Here is a 16644-nt window from a genome sequence, read left to right as displayed (position 1 = left end):
GTCAACTCCGTCAGAGTTTTTAACTGACATTGTGACTCTTTCAGTGATAATGTTGACAAATTTCACTTGAATGTGCAGTTAGTTCATTTCAATGCATTTTACATAAATGGTTTTACTTCTAGGGCTGGGCGATGTATCGAGTATACTCGATGTATCGCGATATTTTCAATTCACGGTAGTTAAAATGGCTCTATCACAATCACCAATTGTTGTTCAAATAATAAACTTTCACCGTCAAATTCACTGCGAGTATGGTTTATCCAACACCCTATGAATGCATCACCAGCCCACCAGCCCCGTCCCTCCCAGCCTGAAAATTTTCTACCAATCAGGCTGCGCGGAGAAAACAAACAACATGGTGACAGCGAGAGTTTGAGGCGAGCGGCTGAATGAGACGGAAACTGAAGAGAAATCAGATGAACGGTGTAGGTGTGAAGAGAAACAGCTGGATCAATAATCTGGCAGCGGTTTAGATTTTATATGGAGGATGTCGAACAAAATGAGGTCATTTACAAAACATGCTATAAAACTATTGAAACAAAAGGTTGAACCGCAGATTTATTCCCCATAATCAGATTATTCTTTTCCCTGCCGTTCATAGCCATAGAACTGGTTAACATGAAACCTGGAGACGTAGCTAGGATTCATTTAGTGCTATGAATGGGAAAAATAACTCAAAACTACTCATTCTTTTCTCTCTCTCTGTCGGCTTTACGCTACACCTAGACTCGTTGCCATAGCAACTGACAACAATGCAACTTTACGTATCAGGATTCAGGACCAAAAACACTCAAACATTTTCCACATAGAGCAAAACATTCAGTTCATTACAGTTTTATTCTTTTAGACTTGATGTGTATTTTGCTTCTATTAACAAGTGATTGCTGTGGTTGATTAGCCGCTGCTGCTATTAGCCATGCTAACACAGGGGTGGTTGATTAGCAGCTGCTGCTATTAGCCATGCTAACACAGCGGTGGTTGATTAAATAATTTAAACACCTGCTCTACTGATGACCTGTCTAAAACACACCTTATTCCACGGCTCATCTATTTAAGTTTGTCAAAGTCAAGCATAACCGACCTACTTCCTTCTCCCTCGCAATTTTTTTTCTTAGTTAAAACTTATTTCTCATCTTGTTAACTAGTCTTAGTGTAGACAGTTCACAGCGAAACACTGCATCCCTTTTTATATGAGATTACATTTAAGTGTAGCAGGGAAATGGGGGCGGGAACGTGAGTGGGTGACTTCATGCTGCAAGGAGTCTAGTTTAGAATAACTTTGAAGCTCATTTAAGAACATCGTGATATATATCGTGTATCGTGACATAGTAAAATTATATCAGGATATTAGATTTTCCTCATATCCCTCATCCCTAATTACTTCACATGTATCAAGTTTTTCTTTTTACTCACTCATGGACTTTATGTTTTTTGTTTTAAATAACGTTTCCTTTGTTTCTTGAGAAGCATTTGTCTGTAAAACTGAGTAAAAATATCACTAATATGGTCATTAAAAATAATGTTATATTTATTTTTGTCAGATGATGAGAAAGTTCTGGATCAGGTCCATTAAAAATGTAATTTTCAAAGAAAATGTTGCAACTGAGAGCCTGCACCTTAGCATCTTTACATTTCCAAAACATTATTCGTCATATTTGAATACATAAGCTTGAGGAATAATTACATTTTGTAGGGGGGGGGGATTTAAACCCATTTTGTCCCACATTTCAAGAATCACTCAAATGTTTTTTACATATCTGCTAAAAATGCCTCCATGTTGTGACAGGAAGAACGAATGCACTACTCAGTCAGAAACAACCAATCAGAGCCAGGAGGCAGGTCTTAGCGCTGTCAATCACCCTCGTGTACGCTCTTCCCCACCTTTCTCTCAGCCTTCATAAATGCCAAGCTAGTTAGCGGGGCAATGATGACTATGGATAAACTGTTGAGCACATTAAACAGCACGTACATGAGGGTGATTGAAATCGCTAAGACCCGCCTCCAGGCTCTGATTGGTTGTTGTTCTGCAGATGGTAATAGCAGCTGAGGGAGGAGGTGAGGAGATCCATCTTTTCACAGATTATTTCTCATAACCTGTTACAACATGGAGACAGTTTACCAAAACCATAAAAAATTTTTTTTATAAAAGTTCACATACTGCAGCTTCAAGCCATTTATTTCCTTAATTCCAATTTTAACAATTTTATAGTCGATGGAACACGGCTGGTGTCCGATTGCATGTTCAGTAGTTTGAGCCAAACTGGACGCCATGGGAGACGAAGCGGGAAAACTTTCCATCCGACCGGCTCAGCATTCACCAGGGAGCAACCGCCCTCACAAAAACATCACATGAAAATCACATGTGGTTCACATGTTCCACATGTGATAAAGTATTTTGTTCATGTGATCCATAGTTTATTCAACATGTGGTCACATATTTCTCACATTACCTTAGTTTACATGCCTCTGGCATAACTTAAATAAATATTAAGTTATGCCAGAGGCATAAACTTCAACTTTAAGACAAAGCAACACTTATATTTATGTGTTAATAGAAATATTTGATAATAATGTAAAGTATATAGTTAACTAAAAAATAACCAACTGGTGTGAAATAAAAGTTTAAAATGCTTTATAAAATAAAATAATACAAAATAAAGTGTTTAAGTCTGAGCTATTATATATATACAGTATATGTATATATATATACTCACATCGACTCACTGATCCACACCACCAGGATCTACAGCACGGACATTGGGATGTCATTCGGACTAGAGAAGTGTGGTCGGCTGATCACCAAGAGGGGGAAGGTCATCCTCACAGAAGGGGTCTCACTCCCAGAAGGAACAACAGCAGACATAGAGGACAGTTACAAGTACCTAGGTATACCACAAGCAAATGGCAACCTCGATGAGGTCACAAGGAAAGGAGCCACAGCTAAATACCTCCAACGAATAAGGCAAGTCCTGAGAAGCCAGCTCAATGGCAAGAACAAAATCTGTGCGATAAACAGCTATGCCCTGCCAGTAATCAGATACCCTGCTGGAATAATTAGCTGGCCAAAGGAGGAGATAAAAGCCACGGATATTAAGACTAGAAAACTACTAACAATGCATGGAGGGTTCCATCCCAAATCCAGCACCCTGAGACTGTACACGAGCCGCAAGGAAGGAGGCAGAGGACTAGTGAGTGTGAGAACCACAGTCCAGGACGAAACAACTAAGATCCATAAATACATCAGGGACAAAGCCTCAACAGACAATGTGCTCAGTGAATATCTCAGACAACAGGGAACGGAGGTTGAGGTGCCAGAGATACCATCATGGGAGGACAAGCCCCTACATGGGATGTACCACCAGCAAATAACCCAAGTGGCTGATATTAGTAAATCCTACCAATGGCTGGAAAAAGCTGGACTCAAGGACAGCACAGAGGCCCTCATCCTGGCTGCCCAGGAACAGGCCCTAACCAGAGCAATAGAGGCCCAGATCTACCACACCAGACAAGACCCAAGGTGTAGGTTGTGCAAGGAGGCCCCTGAGACAGTCCAGCACATAACAGCAGGGTGCAAGATACTGGCAGGGAAAGCGTACATGGAACAACATAACCAAGTTGCAGGCATAGTGTACAGAAACATCTGTGCAGAATATGGACTGGAAACCCCGAGATCAAAGTGGGAAACACCCCAAAAGGTGGCGGAGAACGTCAGAGCTAAGATCCTGTGGGACTTCCAGATCCAGACAGACAAAATGGTAATGGCGAACCAACCAGACATTGTCGTAGTGAATAAACAACAGAGGAAAGCCGTTGCGGTAGATGTAGCAATACCAAGCGACTGCAACATCAGGAAAAAGGAGCACGAGAAACTAGAGAAATACCAGGGCCTCAGGGAGGAACTGGAGAGGGCCTGGAAGGTGAAGACCACAGTGGTGCCTGTGGTCATCGGGGCCCTCGGGGCAGTCACCCCCAAACTGGACCAATGGCTACAACAGATCCCAGGAACAACATCAGACATCTCAGTCCAGAAATGTGCAGTCCTTGGCACAGCCAAGATACTGCGCAGAACCCTCAAGCTCCCAGGCCTCTGGTAGAGGACCCGAGCTCAGAGGATAAGAACCACCCGCGGTGGGCGAGAAGGGAATTTTTTATATACATATATATACTACAGGCAGTGTATATATATACATATATATATATACACTGCCTGGCCAAAAAAAAAAAAAAAGTCACCACCTGGATTTAACTAAGCAAATAGGTACAAGCCTCCTATTGGATAAGTACTGCATAGGCGATTATCTTTCAGCTGGCAACAAGTTATTTAACCCCAGCTGATGCAATGAGTAACTCCTCATTTCTTAAACAACCATGGCAAAAGACACATCCTGTGGTCGTGGAAAAGACGTTAGTCTGTTTAAGAAGGGTCAAATCATTGGCACGCATCAAGCAGAGAAAACATCTAAGGAGATTGCAGAAACTACTAGAATTGGGTTAAGAACTGTCCAACGCATCATTAAAAACTGGAAGGATGGTGGGGAACCATCGTCTTCCAGGAAGAAATGTGGTCGGAAAAAAATCCTGAATGATGGTGATCGGCGATTACTTAAACGTTTGGTCAAATCAAATCGAAGAAAAACAACAGCAGAACTTAGGAGTATGTTTAATTGTGAACGCAAAAGCATTTCCACATGCACAATGCGAAGGGAACTCAAGGGGTTGGGATTGAACAGCTGTGTAGCCGTAAGAAAACCTCTAATCAGTAAGGCTAACCAGAAAAAAAGGCTTCAGTTTGCTAGGGAGCATAAAGATTGGACTCTGGAGGAATGGAAGAGGGTCATGTGGTCTGATGAGTCCAGATTTACCCTGTTCCAGAGTGATGGGCGCATCAGGGTAAGAAGAGAGGCAGGTGAAGTGATGCACCCATCATGCCTAGTGCCTACTGGACAAGCCTGTGGGGGCAGTGCTATGATCTGGGGTTGCTGCAGTTGCTCAGGTCTAGGTTCAGCAACATTGTGTGCCCAAAGAAGGAGGTCAGCTGATTACCTGAATATACTGAATGACCAGGTTATTCCATCAATGGATTTTGTCTTCCCAAATGGAACGGGCATATTCCAAGATGACAATGCCAGGATTCATCGGGCTCACATTGTGAAAGAGTGGTTCAGGGAGCATGAGACATCTTTTTCATACATGGATTGGCCACCACAGAGTCCAGACCTTAACCCCATTGAGAATCTTTGGGATGTGCTGGAGAAGGCTTGGTGCAGTGGTCAGACTCTCCCATCATCAATACAAGATCTTGATGAAAGATTAATGCAACACTGGATGGAAATAAATCTTGTGACACTGCAGAAGCTTATTGAAACAATGCCACAGCGAATGCAGGCTGTAATCACAGCTAAAGGCGGTCCAACAAAATATTAGAGAGTGTGACCATTGGTGGCGACTTTTTTTTGGCCAGGCAGTGTATAATACAGTTGGTGAGGATGCTCTCAATGGTGCAGCGGTAGAAGTTCGTGAGGATCTCTGAGGACAGGTGGTTCTTCCTCAGGGTCCTCATGAAGAAGAGGCGCTGATGCGCCTTCTTAATGAGTTTGGAGCAGCTGGTCGTCCAAGTCAGGTCCTCGGAGATGTGGACTCCCAGGAACTTAAAGGTGTCCACACGCTCCACCACTGTCCCCTTAATGTGAATGGGTGGATGTGGGTCAGCGTTCCTCCTGAAGTCCACAATAAGTTCCTTGGTCTTCTCGGTGTTCAGCTGCAGGTTGTTTTTGTCGCAACACTCAGCCAGACGGTCTACCTCCTCCCTGTAAGCGGCCTCGTCATTATCTCTGATGAGGCCGATCACCGTGGTGTCGTCTGCGAACTTGATGATGGCGTTAGAGCCGTGGACAGGTCTGCAGTCGTAGGTGAAGAGGGAGTAGAGGAAGGGACTCATCACACAGCCTTGTGGCACTCCGGTGTTTATGATGATGGTGGATGAGAAGTGGTTGTCCAGCCGGACATGTTGAGGTCGACTGGTCAGGAAGTCGAGCAACCAGTTACACATGAGTGGACTGATGCCGAGGTCTGTGAGTTTGGTAATGAGTTGTGATGGGATGACAGTGTTGAATGCTGAACTAAAATCTAAGAACAGCAGTCTGGCGTAAGTGTTCTTACTGTCCAGGTGAGAAAGGACAGAGTGCAGCGCTATAGAGACTGCATCCTCTGTGCTCCTGTTCTGCCTGTATGAAAATTGGTGGGGGTCTAGTGTGGGGGGGAGACAGGATCTGAGGTGTGCTAGGACCAGCCGCTCCAAGCACTTGGTAATGATGGGGGTAAGGGCTACCGGGCGGTAGTCATTGAGTCTGGTTGGGTTGGGATTCTTGGGGATTGGGACGATGGAGGTAGACTTGAAGCAGGTTGGTACCACAGCGCGGGCCAGGGACAGGTTGAAGATGTCCATCAGCACTCCTGCCAGCTCCCCAGAGCACGTTCTGAGGACACGTCCAGGTATGCCATCAGGACCCGCAGCCTTGTGGGATTTAATCCTGCTCAGAGCCGCTCCTACGTCAGTGGGGAGGAAGGTCGGTGGCTGTTGGCCTGGGGTGGTAGCTGCTTTGGTTGCAGTTGTGGTACTCCCTCTCTCAAAACGAGCATAGAAGTTGTTAAGTTCGTTGAGAAAGGAGACATCAGTAGAAGCGGGGGTGGTATTGGGGTTCTTGTAGTCTGTGGGAATCTGAAGGCCTTGCCACATACGTCGGGGGTTGGCGTTAGAAAAATGATCCTCCACCTTCCTTTTGTAGTGGTGTTTGGCCTTCTTGATTCGTGAATGATGCTGCATGTGAATGTTTACAGCATCATGTTGATTTGAGACAGAGCGTCTGACTTGCTGAGGTCTAACCGCTCGCTCTTTAAAAACATGAACAATTTTAAGGAACGGAAACCAAAATCACCAGATAACCTCCGACTTTATCCACAGCCAGGATTAACGATATGTGGCAACATCTAGTTTCACTACAGCTACAGCAACACAAGCCAACAAGGTGAGTAGAACTGCCAAAAATATTTACAACAGCCAGTTTCAACACCAGGTGAAGTGAGGAAAATAAGTATTTGAACATTCTGCCACTTTGCAGGATCTCCCAGTTGGAAATCATGGAGGCTCTGAAGTTTTCATCTTGGCTGCAAGTCAGCTGAGAGACATAATCTAAAAAATAATCTGGAAATCACAACGGATGATTTTTAAATCATTTATTTGTGAGCTACAGCGCACGCGATTAACCTGAACTTTTTTTTTTTAACCCTCCAGGGGTCTTTTGTGGCTCTAGTGTTGCTTATATCAGCGGTCCCCAACCTTTTTAGTGGCGCGGACCGGTCAGCCCTTCGCAATTTTGCTGCGGACCGGCGGGGGGAGGGCAAGCAGTACTCCGATGTTGTTTTGTTACTCATTCTGCTGCAAGTTGGCTCAATTTTGACGCACAAGACGTAACCGGTAAAATCCGGTTTAGGATTTTCAAAATAAAAGATCCGGAAGTAGTTCATTATTTCTTGCGGGCCCGGTACCAATTGGTCCCAGTCCGCGGCCCGGTGGTTGGGTACCACTGCCTTATATAACAATAGGCTGACAGGAAAGGGGGAAGGAGAGGAGGGAAGACATGCGGCAAATGTCGTCAGGTCCGGGAGTCAAACCCGCGACGGCCGCGTCGAGGACTCGAGGCCTCCAAATATGGGTCGCGCTAACCGCTACGCCATCACGGCACGCCCTAACCTGAACATTTTAATGCGTTAATATTACATAACACAGATCAATCGAACCATCTATTTTGACATCAGAGCCTCACGGAGGGTTATCTAGTTCAGTGTTTTTCAACCTCTGTGCCACGGCACACTAGTGTGCTGTGGAAATTATCCAATTTCACCTAATTGGTCTAAAAATATTTTTTGAAAACTAATTAATTATCTGCAAATAATATGCCATTTTTGATTGTCTGTGCTGTAGTAGTCACCAGCGGCGAAATCATGTAATTTCCTTATCAGTAGATGGCAGTAGGTACAAAGCATTGTACGTTAAAACAAGAGAAAAGACCTTTTTCACGACAACCGGAAGCTGCATCTGAAAGGGCTGCGGCACTTCCTGTTTTGGTGACTGTAATCCAAGTACTCTGAAAAACGTCTCTCCTCCTCCTTTTCATCAGCCTTACTTAATTTTCCAGCACTTTCTTTCGCTGATGCGGATTAAACCGCAGCGGCGAATTCGCCCACCAACAAATGTGTGACAGGAAACAAGTTCTTCCACGAAGAATCTATCCACAGCTATCAAGGTAAGAAAAGACATAGCTTAGCGAGCTAACCGATAGCTACAATATATGAACACAAACATCGTAATGAAGCCTAACTTAGTTTGCTAAATTACATGGAATATTGGAGACAGACGTAGTTTAAACTTTTCAATTATATTCTGACATTCTGAAATGTATTTGCCAGTACAGTTTGTGAAAAACAGCATGCTAGAACTTAGCTATGAGATACTAGACGACGCTTGATGTTGAAACTTTACTTCTGCATGCCCGTAGTGTCAGATATTGTGGAGGAACAGGAAGTTGTCAAAGCTAGATGGTTCAGATCCATGAAGAAAAATGAGGAACCGCACTAGCTGCAGGTTTGAAACAGTCAGAAACCAGTTGGCTCTTGGTCGTTAGTTCAGTTCCTGTTCATATTTGACAATTGAAGAACTTTAAGTACGACTTCTGGACTCAGAGCTTATTCTAACATCTTCCAGTTGTCAAGAAAATCCGAGCTCATCCCACTTCCCCATGCTGGAGATTTTAGTTTAACAGTAATAATAAATAAAGTTATCTTTAAAATGAATCACTCAAGTGACATCAAGGCCCAACAGTAGACTTAAGTGTCAATAAAATAAATCTAGTTGTGTGTGTTGTTTTTGTCTCATGCAAACTTTGCTTTAATTCTACTTTTTTCTATCTAATCATAAGAAATCATAGTCAGTCAGAGAGAGTCATTAAACAAGAAAAGCAGGTTTCCTGGAAAAAGAGGAAGTTTCCAGCCTGCAGATTTATAAAAATAGCTGAGACTATTTCTTAGTTTAAAGGTAAAGTTTTAAAAAATGAAATCTAAACATTATGAGTAATTGCATAAGATTCAAAGTAAAATACTTATATTAATATTGGTTTACTTGTAATAATACTTACACTTATATTTGTGAGAACACTTACAAGAAAAACAAGTAACTGTAACTTTAGTAGTAAATAATTAGAATCATGGATTATTCTTGGTTTCTTTTCAGAAAACATCTGAAATAACTCACATTAAGATTATAATAAGAATAACTAATAAGTTATGGTTATAAAATCATAAATGAATGATAGATCAGAGAAGCTGAAGAAAATAAATGTGATATAAATGTGATTTTGACATTAAACTTGAAATGGTGTAAAAAGGTGTAACTGCAATTAAACATCACTGATATGTTGGAGGTAGAGAGTAGGTGAAAGGTTGTGCAGGCAAGGGACACAGGAGGTTGAGCAACCCTGAGACATTAGCACAGACATCAGGAAATGTCTGTAAGACAGTGATGGATATGAGATCATCTGTCTAAGCAGACAGATGAACCCTATATAAGGTGGGTGCAAAAGAGGAACCGTTCGTTGGATCCTCCGGGCAGCTTCGAGCCAAGATCGAGATGGACAAAGAACTCTGCAGCTGAAGAAGAGCCGGGGCCACGGAGCCGAAGACTGTCCTGCGCATGGGGACCAACCCGTCTGGCCCACAATCTGTGGCTTCGAATCGCACTTCTCTCATCGGCTGGGTTCTGACCCCAAAGACAAAGATGAAGACAAAGACAAGGAAGAAGAACTGGTGCCTTTTTTCCTGCCAGCACCAAGTCCTGTGTGACCTCAGCATCCATGCGGAGAGGAGGCTCATCGGACCTACAGAGATCCCTGCCTTCGTCGATCGTCTTCCTCCTCCTGCTGCAACACCTTCTTCATCATCAGGCCAGGTCTGGGGTTCGAAACACCAAACTCCGTCCGTCTCTCTCAAAGGTTCCCTTTTTTAGTTCTCAGTGTCAGCAGTAGGGAAAGATAGACTAGATGATTGATTTTACTTATTTGATTATTTCTGCTACTGAATTAAGCTGTACTGACCCTTGCAAAAATGCCTTACTAATAAAATATTTAGCATAAAGAAAATCTAAAGATGTTGTGGACATTCAGTTAATGAGTCACCTTAAAGTTCTTTGATGGTTGTAAAATAGCTGTGATGTTTGATTCTGGAGAGGAAGAGGTGGAAAATGTTTTTAGGTTGCTGGTAGCCCATATTTAAAACATCATCCTTGGAACTCGACCGAGTCACTAAAACCTACCTGGTTCAATAACAAATGCAAGTTGCAAAATAGAGAACGAGCGACCGTTAACAGGTGTGCTCTGTGAAACTAGTTGGCTGTAGGCTGCTCAGTCTGGCTAATTCACAGGGGGAAGAAGGGTGGGACACCTGGATGTAGGACGTCAGATAACCAGGCGAATCGTTTCTCGAAACCAGCTTAAACAGAGTTTACTTCAGTTCTGGACAGGGTAAATCCCAGTAGATTTAGGAAACTCAATTAACCCGTTAGACGGAGAGCTGGTAGCACATCTCCCCTCTCAGAAGAGGAAGTACGAGAGTGAGAGAGTAGAGACAGAAAGGAGGGGGGGGGGGTGTTGCGCAACAACACAGTTCAGAGGTTACTATTTATTTTCTGTTTCTGTTGCAACACAGTCTGTTTTTCTTCTGCTGTTGTTGAACCTTCAAACTAGAATCTATTGCTTGTTTAAAGCTAAACATGCTGTATGTATTGATGTATATATGTGTTGCTAAAACACTTGTCTATTTTAAATATCACTGGGTGTTGGAAAAGAAAAGGCTGAATTATTGGATTATTCCTGTAGCTGTGCAGCTGGTAAAGGATTTTGCAATCATGTAGTTGCACTTCTTTACCAAACTGCACACTACTGCCAACTCCAGCTGCCAACTGATCCTCCTGCACAAGTGATTTACAAAAATGGCACAGACCAAGAACACAGGTAAGAAAAACACACTGGAACACTGTCCTATGGTATGTGATATCCTACCATATACTCAATTACATATACTGTCATATATATATGATCCTAAAATAACAGTACTATAGTTATGTACACAATTCATTCCTCCTTTGATTGTGTCGAAGCCATTTAGGTTCCTTTCCCACTTGTATTTTATAAGTGCCGTATAAAATGTGTTGTAATCTCAATATTACTTGTGTCAAATATAATTTCTCTCATAATTTGTTTGGAAAATGTCTTTTTTGTAGGCAGTGAAAAAAATACAGGCTCAACTGCTGTCAATTAGTTTTATTTGCAAGTTGGGTAAAAATCTAAACGGTGCCAAATCAGTCCCATTATGTGCTAACAAATTGCTCAACCATCCCTTTATTTGTTCTTTAGTTTGACATCTTTCTGTGTATTTCTTGTAAGGGGAAACATCCTGAACCTGTCAGCGACGTGGTGGGGAAAAGATATCTGCACTCCACACTTTATAATACACAGGTATGACTTTTGGTTTATTTTTTTGTACCTATGTTTCCTTTGTCAAAACTTATTATGATTTTATCACTGATGTTTGTAGGACCACTTCCAGATCCCGACATTCTGGCATCAGGAGAAAAACGACACCAGCTGCAGTCCCAACCACTTATGGCTGACTGCTGCCAAGGAGTTCCCCGTTCTGGCAGCAAAGCTATTTTAACATTGCTCCCATTTTCCACAACACATCTGTGGGAAGTGAGCTTCTCAAGCCTGGCTACTATAAAAACTAAAAACAGAGAGAGACTGAGAGCTGTTGAGGAAGAGCTTCGTGTGTGTCTTTTTTTAATTCCTGCTATAGGCTATCATTTGTTTACATTTTTGGTTGGTGGTGTGATTTTTTTCAATGAGAACAATGTACTCAAAAAAGGTTGAAAAACACTGATCTAGTTCACAGCAACACGTTACACACAGGAGCTACGAACAGCGAAATACTTTTCCTGCGACTGCAGACAGACAGCAACAAGAGTTGAACAGTTTCAACAGTTTCTTGTGTTGGTCTTTAACCAACGTTGTGCACATCTAGTTTACTAGCCTGCAGTTTCATGTGCACGAATTACACCGGTCTTCACCGGCTGGATGAGGACAATATAGAGCCGCTACATCACAGGAGATGAATATAGAGGAACATTTCTAAACCAACGTTAAACAAACTGAGTTTCTATAAAACTTCCTGAATGTAAAAACCTGGAAAACTAAGAATCTTCAGACATGGTTGGTTTGAGACAAAACATTTTTTATAATGTGCATGTTTGATATGGGCTTCATGGTATCATAAAAGGCTGGGGCATCCAAGAACTAGAAATTAAAATAGATCTAATAAAATAGATCTATCAGTTGGCTCCTGAACATGTTTGGTACCACTTGTATGCATGTATAGTGGAGTAAATTTCTCTTAGTTGCTGTTGAGTATGGGAGATTACAAAAGCAAGATAACTGCTTGGATTTTAAATTGTTGGCGTGCAGCAAGAAGGGTTTGTTAAGGAAAAAACTTCTCTCTTTCCCTCTAAACCTCCTGTTAATGATTTGGATAATCTTCTGTCACCTTCCCCACCGAAAAAGGGTCCTATTTCATGTTTGTATGAGAGATTGTGCTGTCTTCGTGAGTCCCCAATTCTCTCAATCAAAGCGGCATGGGAAGAGGACTTGGGTTTTCTGTTTCCAGATGACTTGTGGGATAGAATTCTTTACCGTGTTCATGGTTCGTCACTGTGTGCCAGACACGGACTAATTCAGTGTAAGGTCCTGCATCGCACTCACTGGACTAAGGCCAGGCTTTCTAAAATATACCCAAACGTTAGTCCGGAATGCGATCGTTGCCATCAAACACCTGCCTCACTGATCCATATGTTTTGGTCATGCCCATCACTAAAGCAATATTGGACAAACATTTTTGCAGCCTTGTCTGAAGTAGCTCATATGTCCATCCAGCCTGATCCACTAACTGCATTGTTTGGTGTACTTTCTGAGACGGTTTCTTTGTCAAGACTTGAGGCTGATCTGGTTTCATTTCTCACTTTGTTGGCGAGGCGTAGAATATTGCTGTGCTGGAAATCAGCTTTACCTCCCTCATTTGAAATCTGGATTAAAGATGCTTTACACTTTAGTAAACTTGATAAGATTAAATTTACCCTACGAGGTTCCACAACTAAATTTTTAAAGATTTGGCAGCCGTTTTTTGATTTTGTTCAGACATTGCCGTCCCGTATGGTGCCCAACTAAATTTAGCTTTTGCCTGACCTTTTTATTTACATTATCATATTATTTATCAAATTATTTATTTTGTCATTAATACCCATTGATGTACCTTTTTCTTAAATCCTCCCCCCCCTTTTTCTTTTTAATTAATTTTTTTTTTTTCTTTCTTTCACTATTAAGACCTATATTTATAGCATTGTACTTTGCACACAAGACTAATGTCTTTTTTATTTCTTCTTCTAACATATCTACTTTTTGTTTTTTCTTGTTTTCTTTTCTTATTCCTCTGGATTTTATTTGGGAAGGCTTATCCATGTGTTCTGTACGACTTATGTTCGGTTCTGTTATAGAAAAAAAGTTTACATATCTTGTTCATATATTTTTGTACATTTTGTATTTTGATGTTAAAACCTAATAAAAAAAAATTAAAAAAAAGAAGGGTTTACACAGCTGTGAGCATATTTACATTTCAAGCCTACAAAGTTAGGCATACATAATGATTAATTGTGATTAATCAGCCAGTGCCAGATTCTGCTACGGGCAACATGGGCAACCGCCCAGGGTGGCATCTTGTGGGGGTGACAAGACCGACCTCTCACCCCTCTCACCGCCCCAGATACTCCAATTGTCTGTGTCTCACTGTAACTTACATCCTTCTGTCCATAGACTAATGGATGGAAGACATAGTGAGATATTTCCATCTTACTGGATCTGCCAACCTTAGGTCTACACGTAAAGGTAAAGGTGTCTCTGTCTGCAAGCATAGTGTATGGATAGACAGAGAGGAATGTATCTGTCTATGGAAATGCCTCGGTGTACCTGAGTATTAAGTTAAAATTAAAACTAATATCACTGAACATTGTTATTTTTCAGGAAACAGCATCAAGCGGGTCCAGCAGCTCCTTCTGCCACCTAGAGTATTGTTTCATTAGTGAGAACTATGAGAACTATTTCAGTAATGCCTTTACAAAACATATCTGGTAGTTCCCAGGCATCTAATCTAAAAATATAATATGTACTTAAAAACAAAAGGGTAATTTTAAACTGTCTCCCATCAGTTTCTAGGTGATTCATAGGCCTCAACCCAGAAAATGGAACAAAAGCTGCAAACGGAAAAGTGACATCAACCAACAGGACGACTTATGCAGAACACAGCAGTGAACCTGCATGTCTCCATTCTCCTCCTTCATGAACCAGTGGAACTTTTAAAATGGTAAAATTACACATTTACACACAATCAGCTCTCTTACTCCATCTTTCTCCCTGTCTGCCTTGTTCTCTGCCTGTCTCTCTGTATCTGTTCTGTTCATTTCTAATAGACAGACAGGAGGACAGAACAATGAAGGAAGGTCAGAGAGTCTGTCCACCAAATCTGTCCTTTTCATCCTGTCTGTCTTTAACTGATATGAATGCAGTTTAATGTTCTGTTTATCTCATGTATTAGAACATATTTTTCTTTCTTTATCTTCCAGCAACACTTTGATGATTTCTGGAGAAGTTCAGGACTGAGACAAACTCAGAACTCATCCAGGTTGGTTTGGTTTGACTGTTCACTAAATCTTAAACTTGCCCAAATGTTTAAGATTTACTGTTGGGGTTACAATAAAGTTTTGAAAAATATGTAACTTCAATATTTGACATTGCTGGATCCCTTTATTCCTTCAAAGGAAGAAAACGACATTTAAAATTTTGACTGCAGGTTTTACATGAAAAGCTGGTAAAACATTATTTTTATGACTTTGACATGCAGTTTGGAAACTTTGACATTTGGGTACTTTTGTTTTAGAAAAGAGTATTTAGTTCATTTTATTCAATGTCATATTATCACGATTGTAAATGTATCAGTTATGTTTTTAGATTTGACTATTTTTCACTTTGGTTGCAATTCTTTGACTTCTGCAAATATTGCTGCTGCAAAATTCTGTGTTTTGTTTTGCTTCAGTTTGTCAGATTTAAACTGACAGTAAAATAAAGTGATTTTAAAATATACATGTATGTTTATTTAATTAGAAAAGTTTTTTTGTTTGTTTGTTTGGTAAATTAAGTTGCAAGTTCACATTTAAACTTTTAAAAGCTAGCAAAGTATGAAGTTTCATGAACGACTGTAAAATGACAACTTGTTGTCATTTTACTACAGGACTGCTGTAATTTTATTATGATAAAATTGTGATGGAATCACAGTAACCATGTTATATAATTACTGTGCTATTTTAAAAGAAATTACAGTTAAACTAATCAAATCAATAAAACTGTAAAAACATTACAGTAAAGTTACTGTAATTTCTTTACCAGAGCAACCTGCTGCCAGTAAGTTACTGTAAATTCTACAGCGACTTTTTTTACAGTGTAGTTATTAAGGCTACCGACCTTACAAGCTTGTGCCTTAATTACCGGCAAAAGGGCAACAGATAATCAGGAATCAGACCTGATTATCTGGGTCATAAACCCAGAAAAACACATTGCAAGCAGCACAGCCACTTTTTGGTCAGCATATTTCAGATGTTCTGCTGTAAAGCTATCAGAACCTGTTGCCTTATTATCACACCAGTAGCCTGGTCCACTTCAGTAGGGCTTATTATAACAGCATCACTCTTAGCAATGTTTCCCAATCCATGGGTCCACCTTTTACCCAGTTAAATAAGGTTATGTCTCCATAGATCTGCTGGATTATAAGCCTCAGATATACCTTCTATAGAGCAGTGGTCTCCAACCCGCGGGCCGGTACCGGTCCATGGACCAATTGGTACCGGGCCGCGCAAGAAATAAATTTTCGTTTTATGTATTATGTGAGTCTGGAGGATCTTTTATTTTGAAAATCCTTTAACCGGACTCTCTCGGTTCCGTCTTGCCGCCAACATGGAGCCACAAGCAGCAAAATGAGTCAGAAACGGATCAGATTGTTTGTAAAGTTTCTTTGTGAAGGGAAAAGGCCCAGAGAAGAGCCAGGAGGAGGGATTTATCCCGGCAGGTGATTCCCACAGTCCAAGCTCTGCATGATATGGTGACCGGATGTTAATGAGGAAATGAAGCTTCAAGCTGCTTCTCCACTAGAGACCAAGAACCCGGAGCATCAGCAACACTTCCGGTCTCATTGTCTCTCATCTCTCCCAGATGGACCGTCTGGTTGCAGAGAAACAAGCTCAGGGCTCCATTAGTCGTTATCCTGAGTTAAAGTTTTCACCAAAGTAAAATGTTCGTTTTTGTGGCGCATCTGTATCTTATTTTGAAGGGATATGTAAATGTTACCATAGCGACCAGAGTCAGAGAGCGTTAGGGCAGTGGAGAGACGAGAGGAGAGGAGCTTGTGAGTTTTAGGTCTGGTTCACACCATTTAAGGATTGTGGGC

At 41.4% G+C, this 16644-nt stretch overlaps 1 protein-coding gene and 1 long non-coding RNA gene across 3 annotated transcripts in view; one reads left to right on the top strand and one right to left on the bottom strand.

The window, feature by feature from the left end:
* Positions 1-16644, bottom strand: part of dlc (deltaC) — a 323636-nt gene that overhangs the window by 256418 nt on the left and 50574 nt on the right. The gene's annotated exons all lie outside the window — the stretch shown is intronic.
* On the top strand, positions 10745-11559 carry LOC114133217 (uncharacterized). The gene is made up of 2 exons (XR_003593125.1): positions 10745-11060; positions 11493-11559. It is a non-coding gene; the product is annotated as an uncharacterized LOC114133217 (long non-coding RNA).

Source organism: Xiphophorus couchianus, chromosome 18, assembly GCF_001444195.1.
Source record: "Xiphophorus couchianus chromosome 18, X_couchianus-1.0, whole genome shotgun sequence".
NCBI lineage: Eukaryota > Metazoa > Chordata > Actinopteri > Cyprinodontiformes > Poeciliidae > Xiphophorus > Xiphophorus couchianus.
The sequence above is the reverse complement of the archived record's forward strand: the minus strand, read 5'-3'. Positions and strand labels throughout refer to the sequence as shown.